General features: G+C 41.6%; 1 long non-coding RNA gene across 6 annotated transcripts in view; it reads right to left on the bottom strand.

Moving 5' to 3' along the window:
* The window catches only part of LOC109025756 (uncharacterized), a 194,089-nt gene that overhangs the window by 176,848 nt on the left and 2,137 nt on the right, over nucleotides 1–15,104 (bottom strand). For all 6 annotated transcript variants that reach the window (XR_002004716.3, XR_010130011.1, XR_008677222.2 and 3 more), the window contains exons 2-3: nucleotides 11,066–11,181; nucleotides 2,197–2,254 (exon numbers count right to left, since the gene is read on the bottom strand). This is a non-coding gene — a long non-coding RNA (uncharacterized lncRNA). The remainder of the gene's footprint in view (nucleotides 1–2,196; nucleotides 2,255–11,065; nucleotides 11,182–15,104) is intronic.

The raw sequence follows: 15,104 nt of genomic DNA, 5'->3' as shown, positions 1-15,104 counted from the left end.
GGGGCACAGCTTCCCGCACAGACCTGCCACAGAGCCACACTGTCCCTGGCGCTCCCACCCCATGCCTGAGCATGCAGTGGGTGCCATTTCTGCCTGATGCGGGATTCCACTCACAGGCTGCCTTCTCTTGGGGTTGCCCCATTGTCTGAAGCTTCTCCTACCCAGTCCTCCTTCCCTCCCTCTCTGCTTCCACAGGTGTCAGATCTACATCGCAGGCAGCTGGCTCTTTGGCCTACTGAGGTTCACGTCCCTCTATCCTTCCCGGAGGCTTCCTCCATTTTGTCCCTGGCACATCTAGTCCCATCTTGGCATCTGCTTCTTGAGGGGCCTGAGCCGACTCAGAGAGAGAGAGAGATGGGCATCTGACAAGTCAGAGAGAGAGAGATGGGCATCTGACAAGTCAGAGAGAGAGAGATGGGTATCTGACAAGTCATGAAGGGCAACCCGCTCCTTTAGACTTCACTATCACCCTAGCATCACACCTGGGATTGCAACGATTAATCACTCCTTGCAAAGCTGTGGATTCCTCGTCTGTAAAGTGAGAGAGATGGGCTACATAATCTCCAGGTCCTTTCGGTTCTATGTTGCCACAAACTGAATTTGTTAAGATTTCAAATTTGAGGATGTGGTCTCTACTGCCAAAGAGAAGGGATTTTCTTTGAGCCTATTAACCAATAAATGGAATGAATCTTTCTTATGGACAGTGCAGTGATTAATCCCAGGGTGTGGTGACGTACCAGGCACAGGTACGTCAGTGGAGGGCCACTCTCCAGAGTTGCCCACTGTCCTGTGTTTTGCACCCATTCTTTGCATGCCTCCTGGAGAACTTCTGCTCAGCTTTCAGGGCTTTCATTTGTTCTTTCTTTTTTTAAAATAAATTTTTAAAAATTTGAGACAGGGGCCTCACTTTGTTGCCCAAGCTGGTCTCCAACTCCTAGGCTTAAGTGATCCTCCTGCCTCAGCCTCCCAAAGTGCTGAGATTCAAGGAGTGATCCACTGTGCCTGACCCAGACTTTTGTTCTTGATATAACTAGACAAATTTAGAATTTCACATTTTTTGTTTTTATATATAATGGACAAGGGAGGAAGGCTACTGAGAACTGGGAGTACAGGAAGGAGACCAGTGTCCTTGGGTTCCTGCTTGGAAACAGAGATGGTGCAGAGATTATAACCTGCGCTTACTTGCATTGACTTCTTTTTTAAAAACTACAAAGGTTTTACAGGCTTTTTAAAAAGTCAATCAGGCTGGGCACAGTGGCTCATGCCTGTAATCCCAGCACTTTGGGAGGCCGAGGTAGGAGGATCACTTGAGGTCAGGAGTTTGACACTAGCCTGGCGAACATGGTGAAACCCTGTCTCTACTAAAAATACAAAAAAATTAGCCAGGCGTGGTGCTGATGCCTGTAGTCTCAGCTACTCTGCAGCCTGAGGCATGAGAATTCCTTGAACCCGGGCGGGCGGGGCTGTGCAGGGAGGGGAGTGGAGGTTGTGGTGAGCCGAGGTCACGCCACTGCAGTCCAATCTGCGCGACAGAGTGAGACTCCATCTCAAAAAATATATTTTTTTAATAAAAAAGGCAATTAATACATAACTGTATAAACTGCTTAAGGGTGTTCATTGCTCACAGTATGATGTTTCTTTCCAAAACTTCCTGTTTTACACAAACCCATATATCTCCACTTATACACATTTTTTCTTTTGAACTTTAAAAATTATAAAAGAAAAAGATGTTCATTGTAAAAAAAATAATAATAATGTTTTTTAGAATATCCTGCAGCTTACGGAGGAAAAGGGTAAGTTTCACTTGAACTGTCTCCCATTCCAGTCAACTCCAGAGAGGTAACACATACATAGGAATACACAACCACCTCCAGGAAACATCTCCTCCTACTCCAAACACACAGCTCAAATTCAACAAGTCCAAAATACGACTCCTGACTCTCCTCACCCTATGCCCACTTGCCAAAGCCATTCCTTGAGGCCCCTGTGCTTCCCTCTCACTAAAGGGTTCCAATATTCATTTCATTGCTCAGGCTAAAATCTAAGGGTCAGCTCTGATCCCTTTCTTCCCCTCACATCCCACGTCCAATGCATCAGTAAGTCCTGTCTACTGGAATATGTTATATACCCCAGATGCCATCATTTCTCCCCATGCCCTTACACCGCGGCCCTGGTGTAAGGCCCATCTGCTCTCACCTAGATCACCGCATCCACTTCTGGACTGATCTTCATGCCTCCAGGAGAACCAGAGGGACTGTTTTAAAACACAAAATGAAAATGAGCTTTGACCTACTGCACTGCCTTTCCATTACACTTGGAATAGAACTCGACCCCTTTGGTCCTACAAAATCTGGCATCTGCCCCACTTTCAATCCCCTTCCTTTCATTGCCTATGCCCCACAAGCCTTGCCAATCCATGTGAGCTCCTTCCACTCAGGGACCTCCAATTTCCTGTCCCCTCTGTCTGGGACGCTCTTTTCTACCATCTGCACACATTGCCCCTTCTCAAATATTCCTTCCTACACAACCTCAAATAGCCACCCTACTCCAACTCTACTGCCTAGTTTTCTTCAAGGCACCTGCAATCATCTGCAAGTATTTAATTATTTACTTTTTCAGTTTCTCTCTCATTACAGTCCACCACCCATGAAGGGCAAGGCTTGGTCTTAGCATGGTACCCCCAATTTCTAAAGCAGTGCTTGGTACATAGTAAGTGCTCTAATAATAATTATTGAAAGAATAAAAACACACTTACATAACCAAGATTTTTTAAAATTTATTTTATTTTATTTTTTGAGACAAGGTCTTGCTGTGTCATCCAGGCTGGAGTGCAGTTGTGTGATCACGGCTCAACTTCTGGGCTCAAATGTTCCTCCCACCTCAGCCTTCCCAGCAGCTGGGACCACAGGTACACACCACCACACCTGGCTAATTTTTGTAATTTTTGCAGAGATGGGGTTTCACCATGTTGCTCAGGCTGGTCTTGAACTCCTGGGCTCAAGTGATACACACACCTCAGCCTCCCAAAGTGCTAGGATTACAGGTGTGAGCCACCGTGTCTGGCCTATAACCAAGATTTTTAAAATAATGGCTTTAATTCTCCTGTTAACTTGCTCTTTTCACTTTAAAAATATTACACAAACACCATTCTATGTTAGTACATATAAACACACCTCACAGCACAAGATATCATAGTATATCTGTATTATAATTATTGAACTATTTACTTACTGATAGACATTCAGATCATTACCAGCTTTTTTGGTATTACAAAGAGGGCTTTAATGAACTTTCCTTTATATATATTTTTGTACCCTGGTATAAATGTTTCACACACTAAGTTCCAAGAAGTGGAATTGCTGGCTTACAGTTTTACTGCCCTTTAAGGAGATAACCGTGGACCAGGAGAATGAGCATGGCTCCATTTGAGAATATTTGAGTTTGTATCTCATCCTTTCCATGTACTTGCTCTGTGAGATCTGCAGTCTCTGAGATTCAGCAAAAGTCCCCCTACTGTCTATATATCCATGTGAGATCATGGGTATGTTAAGTAGCTTGTAGAACATGAAGTTCTGTAGCAAAGGAAAAATTGGGCTGGGCACGGTGGCTCACACCTGTAATCCCAGCACTTTGGGAGGCTGAGGCGGGCGGATCACGAGGTCAGGAGATCAAGACCATCCTGGCTAACATGGTGAAACCCCGTCTCTACTAAAAATACAAAAAATTAGCCCAGTGTGGTGGCGGGCACCTGTAGTCCCAGCTACTCTGGAGGCTGAGGCAGGAGAATGGCGTGAACCCAGGAGGCGGAGCTTGTAGTGAGCTGAGATTGTGCCACTGCACTCCAGCCTGGGTGACAGAGCGAGACTCCGTCTCAAAAAAAAAAAAAAAAAGAAAAAAAAAGGAAAGGAAAAATTGTGAATCAAGTAGTACACAGTAGTCAAGAGGATGGGCTCTGGAGCCATCCTGTTTGAGTGTTAATATTAGGCACCACTGTTTACTGTGGGCCATGGACATGTAACCGAACCTCAGGTTCAGTCACTTGCTGCTTGCAGAGTCCAGTGAACAAGAGCAAGGTCTGCTATAAAGAAAGTGACTTTTTATTCCAAAGCGAGCTTAGTGGAAGAAGTACAGGCTCCTGCCTTTAAGGGTACTGCTTCACGTTTGGGGCAGAAAGCAGGGGACTTGGGATGAGCAGCATGCAGGAGAGGAAGCGAGCAGGTGGGGTTCTGTGTGACTGGCATTGGTGCCTTCTATCTACCAAGAAGTCAAGCTGGTGGTATCGCAGGCAGAGCTAGGTTGTAAAGTGGCCATTGTCTGAGATACTGCCCAGGTAGGAGAGAGTTCTGTCGTGGGCATACTTCTAGGTTGTAAATGTAAACAGACTGTTGTCTCCTGAGACAATCTCCTAGTGGGAGAGGGTTCTGGCTCTGGAGCTTCTAAGTAAGCACACAGTTAGACAAGCTTGCTGTGTAGGGAGTGACTAGTAAAGGGAAGGTAAAGGTGAAAACTGCATTTCTGAAAAGATAAGTAGGAAGTGGGGAACAGGGGAAAAGGAGGAAAGAGAAAAGAAGAAAATAATAATTTAAAAAATAACTAAGTCCCTTTCTCTTAGAAAAATGGGGGTACTCAGTTATAGACAGATTATTCAACCCTTCTATGACTCAGATTTTTCATCTGTATCTAAGATGGGTTTAATAATAGATCCATTCCGTACAGTTGTTGTGAGGATTACATAAATTAACATGGGTAAAAATACTTAGAATACTGAGTAGCACAAGATAAATACTATACCAGTAGTATCATTATTGTTATGATGCTGTTGTGATTCATTTGGGTGCATAAAGCATTACTTCATGAAGGACAGAGCTAACTAAATACTTCTTGATACTTTTTTTTCTTTTGCTTACAAAAAAGGTCCTCATGTCTTCAGAAATTGTAAAAAGTTCTCCAACCATTTCCTTCCCTTTACCTAAGCTTTCTTACCCTTTGTCTTCCTTTTCAGCTTGTTCACACAAAATACTACACATATGTCTATTCTATATTCAAGATATGTCACTCAAACTGGATCAAAAAAAAAGAAAACCCTAATACTTCTCAATGTTTTCTAGGAAATAAACACAATGATATAGCACTGCTCTGAGAAAATGTAAAAAAAAGAATAGAAAAGAAACAAGGCTGCCAGTGTACTATACTGCCATGTAGCGTCACCAAAAGCCACTGCTTGTTATTCGTTATCTGTGGTGTGTTCATCTTGAAATTCAGATAGCCAGTCCACAAAAGACAAAACTCAGCCCTGCTTGAAGTCTTTCTGCAGAATTCTAACTGACCTAAGCTGTACTAGTGAAACAGAGTTGTTACAGTGGACATAGTTAACCCTATTTTCCTGGTACACATTAGGTGACACGAGGCTTCCCAGGAACACAGTGGAACACAATGGCGCTGGAGAAGGCTATTTAAAATTACATAAACAAACATTGATCTGTGATTCCATCCATCGTGTGGTTATTATTTTTGTATCTTTGAAATTCTGTATCTCTTTCTCTCTCTTCCCAAGAAACCATCCATTTGCTCATTCTCCAAAGTCCACTGGAGCCAGGGAACATACCCACAGAGATAAAAAATATGCTAGCCATGAGCCACTTCTCAGCTTACTGATATGATTACAACCTTCATCAAAACAAAGAGCTTCCTATGAACTCCAAAGGATAAAATCTTTTCAGATCAAAGCTTATTTAGATGGTACCAGTTAAAATGCAGAATTACAGTAAGGATGTAAAGGTATCTTGATAGAACTCCTAATTCACTCAGTCTTGTCACCAATATATCTTTAACAGACTCATTAAATTGACATTCAATAAAGATTTGCATACAGCATTCAATTTCCAATAGTGAGCTTCTGATCCTGAAAACCCAGGTTTTGGAAAACTTGAAATTAAGGCTCATAAGACTTTAACATCTTTGGGTTAAAAAAAATTACTTGTAATGAAACTTTAAAAGAAATCAGTTAGTCTAGCTAAATTTCTTCGACTGGCACTTACGGCCTGTCTACTATCTGTTCTCTGCCTGGGCTTTCAACGTTGTCTGTGGCTACTGTCCTATACAGATACTACTCTGTTAAACAGAGCTCCTCAGTCTTCCCATCTTCCCCAAGCACACTGACAGTTCCTGTCTCAGAGCCTTTGCTCAAGGGCAAGTTAATCACTGAGGAACTTTTATAACAGATGCTGCAAGTTTTCCCTGCAAGCTGCATAATAATAATACAGTTCTACCTGCCCAGAGTAGAGCCATGCTTCGTTTGGGAAATGCCATTTCCCCAACTCCAGCCCTATGGTACTAGGGAGGTATGGGGGCTGCCAATGAGAAGACCCCATACGCCTAACCTTGGCAATTAGTCCCTGACCCAGCCAAGCCAAACAGAATCCTTCTCTGGGACTCTCTCGACTTGAGCTTACAGGGATAAGACTTTCCAGTCAGGAACCCACAAGGACATAAACATGGAGTACAAGGGGTCAACCTACAAAGAGCAAGAGAAGTAGAGACAGAGCCAGCCAGTCTTTGCTGCTTATAAGTTTCCTAAGGCCAGATCCAACCACCCTTCCTGTTCTTCAGTGATAGGGGCCAATAAATTTCCTTCTTATGTTTCAGCTCCCTCAAGCTGGATTTCTGCTACTTATAATCTCCTACTGCTGACTGATACCGGTAGTTCTGCAGAAGATGCAAATTCTTCACATGATCATTTTTTGTATCAATTCTCTGTAACAGCCGAGGACAAACTGAAATTAAAAATGCTTGTGGCAATAACATTTATCTTTACCAGTTTTCTAATTGCTAATGTTAAACATATCCATTGTAAAATACGTTTATGAAAACCAGGACAGTTGTAGAAAGGGAATATTTCAGATGTCTGTACATATATAAATACATATGATCTTATTTTACAAAAATTGGATCAGACCTTGTATAGAATTCTACATAGCTTGCATTTCCCAATTAATAACATCTTTTGGACATCATAATATATTAGTTCATACAATCTGCTTGGTGCTTGGTGGGTTTTTTGTTTCTGTTTTTAGGCATTAAAATTTTTTTGTGTGTTTTTCTCTTCCAATAACTTGGTGGTGTCTTAAATGACTATGTTTAAAGTGCGTCCTCCTAAATGACTATCACTGGTAATGGTGGTCAGTAGGAGTGTGTTCACAGTAATCCCCCCCATTCATGGGGGATACATTACAAGACCCCCAGTGGATGCCTGAAACCATGGATAGTACTGAACCCTATATACACCATGTGTCTTCCTGTACTGTAATGGGCAGGTAGTGTGTACAGCTTGGACAAAGGATGATTCATGCCCCACGCAGGACAGGGCAGGACGGAGCCGGATTAGACCACACTACTCAGAACAGCACGCAGTTTAAAACTTATAAATCATACACCCATGTTATGTGTTGGGGAAAAACCTTACAAATTGTTTATTTCTGGAATTTTCCATTTAATATTCTTGGAATGCGAAACTGAAGGTCAGGGGAAACTACTGTAATCTCATTGACAGGATTCTCGTTTAGAGCCCAGAGACCTTTCTATTGACCTTTTGTGTGCAGACAGCTGTGGAAAGAAGTCGAATGACTACTTTTTCATTTCCACGACATAAATCAGGTCAGACTTTTGGCAATATTTCAAGTATTCTCTCCATTCGGGGTTGAACCACAAAAGAGAGCTATCACGCATCGGCCTGGCAGTCTGTGAGGTGACCTTAACACTCTGTCATGTAGATGGTACACAGAAAACAGCAAAAGCTGCTCACCTTGAACTCAGCTTCATAATCAAGAATCACGGATATCACAATAAGAACCAACACAGCAGCATCTTTTATTGAGCACATAATAGGTGCCACGGACATTGCCTATGCACTTAAAGTCAGCGGCATTATTTAATGCTCACAAATACCTAAGTTATGACAATTTTTGGTAATTATGCGAAGCGCTCCCCATGGCCAGACAGTGTGTCTGTCAGTGCTGGGGTCTGACCTTGGGCTCACTAACTCTAAAGCTTGAGTTTCTCACCACCATTTTATTCTGCTAAGTGGCCCCACCTAATTTGGGACATTTATCACTCCTTATCCCAAGGCTCAGATTTTGAAATGCCAAGTGTTTATTGTCAGAAAAGTTTGTGAGCATTTTACTATAGTTCTTGTTTTTAACATAATGTAAGGGAAATATTAGAATATCCTCTTGGTAGGTTCGACCTGATGCAGGTAAGAGCTATGGGGTGGTGAACTAAGGCTCTGCTCCCTGACCACTTGAACATTATCTTGAGTAGGGTTTCTGGAAATGAGGTACATTAGAAAGAATACAGTTATGTGTATTAACAAAATTAAAACGAATTACATGCAGCACCAAGTAATTAATAAGAAAATATAAAATATGACTTTAGGAAAATAGGTGATATATAAGTTTCCTATCACCGCCATAACAAATTACCACAAATGCAGTGGCTTAAAACAACACAATTTTTTTTTTTTTTTTTTTTTTGATACGGAGTCTTGCTCTGTCACCCAGGTGGGAGTGCAGTGGCACGGTCTCGGCTCACTGCAAGCTCCGCCTCCCAGGTTCAAGCAATTCTCCTGCTTCAGCATCCTGAGTAGCTAGGACTACAGGTGTGCCCCACCACACCCGGCTAATTTTGTATTTTTAGTAGACATGGGGTTTCACCATGTTGGCCAGGCTGGTCTCAATCTCCTGATCTCAAGTGATCCACCCGCCTCTGTCTCCCAAAGTGCTGGGATTACAGGCGTGAGCCACCGTGCCCAGCCAAAACAACATGAATGTATTATCTTATAGTTCTGGAAGTCAAAAGTCTAAAATGGATCTTACGAAATTAAAAAAGAGGATAAAGTGGCAGAGCTGTGCCCTGCTGGAAGCTCTAGGAGAGACTGTTTCCTTGCCTATTTTAGCTTCTAGGGGCTGCCACCATTCCTTGACCCCTGGCCCTATATCACTGTAATCTCTCCTTCCATGGTCACATCTCCTTCTCTGACTCTCTTAACTTCCTTTTCATTAGAAAAGCTAGTTTTTTAAAGTGTGGTAAAATACACATTAAATGTACCACCTCTGTCCAGCATGGTGGCTCCTGCCTGTAATACCAGTGCTTTGGGAGCCCAGGGTGGAAGACTCATTTAAGGCCAGGAGTTCAAGACCAGCCTAGGCAACCTAGTGAGACCTTGTCTCACTGTTTTATTATTTTACAAAAAATTAAAATTAAAATTAACCAGGCATGGTGGTGCATACCTATAGTTTCAGCTACTTGGGAGGCTGAAGGAAGAAGATCACTTGAGCCAAGGAGTCCAAGGTTACATACAGTGAGCTTGATCATGCCACTGCACTCCAGCCTGGGCAACAGAGCAAGACCCTGTCTCTAAAAAAAATGTACCATCTCAATCATTTCTAGGTGTATGGTTCAGTCACATTAAGTCTATTCACACTGTGATGCAACAGATCTCCAGAACTTTTTCATCTTTGTTAGAGTGAACTAAATATGTCCTGAGAAGGACTATGTACTTCTATATTTGAGTCCCTGTGGACGAACTGCCACCTGGTTTAATAGGTAGACAAGACTGAAAACCTAATTTAGGAGTATGCACCTGTAACAACAGCTGAGTCTTGGCCACTCCCAGAGGCCATACTTCAACCATGAATACACTGCTGAGTGTTGAAACTGTGCTCAAATAAGGCAAACACCAACCTGTAACCAATCCAGCTGTTCTGTACCTCACTTTTGATTTCTGTACGTCATTTCCGTTTTTTAGTCTATAAATCTTCTTCCACCACGTGGCTGCGCTGAAGTCTCTTTGAATCTGCTGTGATTCTGGGGGCTGCCCCATTTGCAAATCATTTGTTGCTCAATTAAACTCCTTTAAATTTAATTTAGCTGAAGTTTTTCTTTTAACATCTTACAAAACTGAAACTCTATACCCATTAAACAATAACTCATTTCATCCAGCCCCTGGCAAACAGCATTCTACTTTCTGTTTCTATGAATTTGACTACTTTATATACCTCATATAAGTGGAATCATACAGTATTTGTCTTTTTACGACTGGCTTATTTCACTTAGCATAATGTTCTCAAGATTCATTCATGTTATAACATGTATCGGAACCTTCTTCCTTCTTAAGGCTGAATCATATCCATTGTATGGATACACCACATTTTGTTTATCCATCCACCCATCAATGGACATTTGGGTTGCTTTTATCTTTCGGCTCTTATGAATAATGCTGCTGTAAACATGGGTGTACAAATAGCTTTTCAAGACCTTGCTTTCAATCCTTTTGATTATATACCCAAAAGTTATATTGCTGGATCATATGGAAATTCCATTTTTAACTTTTTGCTATACTGTTTTTCATAACAGACGTACCATTTCACATACCCACCAATAGCGCACAAGGGTCTCAATTTCTCCACACCCTAGTCAACATAACTTGGTGGTGTCTTAAATGTTTATGTTTAAAGTGTTATTTTCTGTTTTCCTTTATAATAGCCTTCCTTATGAGGTGATATTTCATTGTGGCTTTGATTTGCATTTCCCTAATAATTAGCAATGTTGAGCATCTTGTTAGTCCCTTTCTCTGACTCTGACCCTCTTTTATAAGAATCTTTGTGACTATACAGGGCCCCACCCGGATAATATAGAAATGTTAGAAAACCTAGTTTATTTTTTAAATTGTGGTAAAATACAATAATCTCCCCATCTCAAGACCCTTAATTTAACTCCACCTGTAAAGTCTCTTTTGCTATGTAAGGTAATATCTTCATAGGAGATTAGGGTATACACATCTTTGGTTGTATTATTATTCTGTCTTCCACAGGTGAGTACTATGCTACCAGAGCCAAGAGAATAAAAAGTTTGAGACCGGGCACAGTGGCTCATGCCTGTAATCCCAGCACTTTGGGAGGCCAAGGTGGGTGGATCACAAGGTCAGCAGATCAAGAGCATCCTGGCTAACATGGTGAAACCCCGTCTCTTCTAAAAATACCAAAAATTAGCCGGGTGTGGTGACACATACCTGTAGCACCAGTTACTTGGGAGGCTGAGGCAAGAGAACTGCTTGAACCCGGGAGGTGGAGGTTGCAGTGAACCGAGATCGTGCCACTGCACTCCAGCCTGGGCGAGAGAGTGAAACTGTCTCAAAACAAAACAAAACGGAACAAAGTTTGAAGAATTATTGTTTGGTTGATTATTTCAAATACTGTATAGAATTTGTGCAGGCTAAAATGATTGGCTAAGTTTTACGATCAGTGTCCTTTATGATAGCTTTTAGTAAATTGGCAGGGCCACGCACAGAATAAGGTATTGATATTTTTTATTTTAACTACTTAACTTGTGATAATAGTTACATATATTTATTTCTCCATGATATGGACTGATTGTTCATTTCCCCATAAAATGTACAGGTTGAAGCCTAATCCCCAATGTGATGGTACTAGCAGGTAGTGCTTTGGGGAGGTAATCAGCTCATGAGGGTGGAGCCTTCACAAATGGGAGGAGTGACCTTATAAGAAGACACAAGAGCAAAATGATCTCTCCATCAGCTATGTGAAGATACAGCAAGAAGGCAACTGTCTATAAGCCAGGAAGCAGGCCCCCACCTGATGCCAGATCTGCCAGTGTCTGGATCTTGGACTTCCCAGCCTCCAAAATTATGATAGTTATTTAAGCCACCAGTATACGGCACTTTTGTTATAGCAGCCCAAACTGACTAAGACACTTCCTAAAGGAGCTATTCTATTTACATTACCCAGAGCTCTCATAAGCTCAGGTTAAACACACACACACACACACACACACACACACACACACACACACAAAATGCAGCCTCAGCCTTATGACAGCTGTACTCCACACAATGTTCAGGATCCAGGTTCCTCCCAGCTCATTGCTCCATTGTCCCTAGATGGCATCCTGGTCCCTGTGGTACAGACATCATTCATGATCCAGGCAGCAAGATGGAGGGGAAACAATGAATATGATCTCAATATAAAGCAAGGGGCAAGATAGAGGGAAGTTATTAAAAGGTTATTAGAACCCACCAGTAAGAGGTTACTGGGGTCTAAACTGGAGTGTTGGATATGAGGGCAGGTCACTTGTATGCAGGGCCCAGACAAGACAGAGATGATAAACACTTGCAGCCATTGAAGCAGGCAAGGTATTGTGGTCCATGAACAACAAGGGAAGTGATGGTCCTAGGCCTAAAGGAATGTTTGTTTTTGTCTCTGCGTTGAGGGGAGATATGGGATCCATTTAGGACAGAATGAGCTTCAGGATGCAGAGTGTTCTCCTGGAATAGGTGTCCATCAGGTGTTGAGAATTATCAGGAGAGACTACCTTTTATCCAAACCTGGAGAAAATAGGTGACAGAGGAAGATATGCTGAAATAGAGAAAATGTAAGGCAGTTCATTTCCACTGGTCTTAATCTGACTCTAAATATGAAGCAAGACTCTCCGCAGAGAGTAAGACAGGTGGGTGGAGGCCCAAATGTTCCAGGGCTTGAGGAGCAAAGAGAAAATTTACTAGGCTGTGGGAAGTACACAGAAGCAATGAGAGATTCACAGCTGATTTCACCCACTTGAAGGGTGGTCTCACCTCTAAAGGAGCAGCTCCAAAAGCAAGAGAAAGAAAATCAGAGCAAAGGAGAGGTCCATGGAAGCACCATTAGAAGGCCACTCTGGCCAGGAACAGTGGCTCATGCCTGTAATCCCAGCACTTTGGGAGGCTGAGGAGAGAGGATTACTTGAGCCCAGGAGTTCGAGACCAGGGCCGGCAACATAGCAAGATCTCATCTCTACTAATAAATAAAAAGAAGGGCATTCTGAAAGCCTGACTCAGGGTTTGTAGTTACTAAATAGAGTCATCTACTGAGGACACAGCAGACAATTTCAGACAGAAAGTATAGTCAGTAACCCGAATAAAGCAGCAGGGTATGTTGGTGTACATTGGTATACTCCTGTTTTTGATTTTATTTACTCAAAGAATGTCAGTGTCAGCACACGTCAAATGACAAAGGAGTTTTTATCCCAGAAACACAAAGCTAGTTTAATATTGGAGATGGGCTAATGTAATACATATAAAAAAACAGAATAAAGGGAAAAAAAGGTCATCTCAATGGACACTAAAAGATATTTAATAAAACTGCATGCCCATTCTTTAGAAAAAGGAACATTACAAACTAGCAATAACTTTTATGAATTTGTCTGATAGAAATATTCACAGATATACTCAAAGATATATGAGCAAGGATTTAAAAAGAAATAAAAGGCCAGGCGCGGTGGCTCATGCCTGTAATCCCAGCACTTTGTGAGGCCGAGGCATGTGGATCATGAGGTCAGGAGATCGAGACCATCCTGGCCAACATGGTGAAACCCCGTCTCTACTAAAAATACAAAAATTAGCTGGGCATGGTGGCATGCGCCTGTAGTCCCAGCTACTCAGGAGGCTGAGGCAGAAGAATCGCTTGAACCCAGGAGGTGGAGGTTGCAGTGAGCCGAGATCACACCACTGCACTCCAGCCTGGGTGACAGAGCGAGACTCTTGTCTCAAAAAAAAAAAAAAAAGAAAAGAAAAAGAAACAAAAGGCAAAATGACTAGAAAGTGGGCAGCAAAACTGTGATCATTTGCAGATAAAAACATTTTTCCATCCAGAAAATCCAGGAAAATAAACTATAAAATCATCATATTTCCTGCAAAACAAATAACTGGTTAGAGATGTAATATATAATACGGGAAGCTCCCATTCACAGTAGCCACCTGTATTAGTTTGCTAGGGCTGCCACCACAAAACACCACAGATTGGGTGGCTTAAACAGAAATGTGTTTTCTCACAATTCTGGAGGCTGGAAGTCTAAGATCAAGGTGTTGGCTTTCTTCTGAGTTCGGTTTCTTCTGAGGCCCTTTTCCTTGCCTTGCAGATGGTATCTTCTCACTACATCCTCAAAAGGTCTTTTCTCTGTGTGCAGGCATCCCTGGTTTCTCCATGTGGCCTAATCTCCTCTTCTCATAAAGACACCACTCAGATTGGATTAGGGCCCACCCTAATGACCTCATTTTAACTTAATCACCTTTTAAAGTTTCTACCTCCAAATACAGTCACATTTTGAGGTACTGGGGATTAGGATTTCAACGCATGAATTTTGGTGGGGGGAAACACAATTTAGCCCGTAGCATTCCCAGAATACATACAATACCTAAATACAATCCTAAAATGTTATGTAAAAAACATACAGGAAGGCAGCTACACCATAAAATTTTACTGAAAGACATAAATGAACATTTGGATAAATGGAAAAAATGTACCATGTTCTTGGTGGGAAAGTCTTAGTATTATAAAGTTTCAATAAAGTATCAATTTATTCCAATTACTTTACTGGTATAACACAATTCTAACCAAAAGCCCAGCAAGATTTTCTTCAAACCTCTCACCCTTTCTTTTTCATTTCTCTTCCATATTTCTCATATCACCTTTAATTGTACACTTTATTTCTAATGAGTGTCCCACCATCAGCTCAGACTCAGCCTCTTTCACCCCAAATCAACCTTCTCAACCACACTATATCTGGCAATGGGAAACCATCACACTATCAGTCACCTAGGATAAAACCTCTGACTTTGAAAATTCTGTCCTTAACCCAGGTAGAAAGTCAGTCCTGTGTAGCCCTTCCTGTTAAAGTTAAACCTGCACACCTTAGCTCCATTCCTGCCTGCCTTCCTTACCTCTGCACATCATCATCATCTAGATTAATCTTTCTAAAATATGATTTTTATTGTTATTTTTCAAGTTTACAAATACTGTAGTCGATAACTCTACAGGGTGACCTTGGACAAGTTAGTTAATCACTGTACCTCAGTTTTGTCATCTATTAAATGGGGATAACAGTACTTACCTCATAGAGTTGTTATGAAAATTAAAAGTTAATAATTTTAAGGCACTTACAACAGGAAGAATTTTATATATATTGTTATATAAATAAACATTGTCCCCACTGTTTTATCTGGTACTTAAAGTGTTCATTTCTGTGGGTTTAAGCATTGTACTCTCTTTTCAAATGAT

This window comes from Gorilla gorilla, chromosome 12, assembly GCF_029281585.2.
Source record: "Gorilla gorilla gorilla isolate KB3781 chromosome 12, NHGRI_mGorGor1-v2.1_pri, whole genome shotgun sequence".
NCBI lineage: Eukaryota > Metazoa > Chordata > Mammalia > Primates > Hominidae > Gorilla > Gorilla gorilla.
The sequence above is the reverse complement of the archived record's forward strand: the minus strand, read 5'-3'. Positions and strand labels throughout refer to the sequence as shown.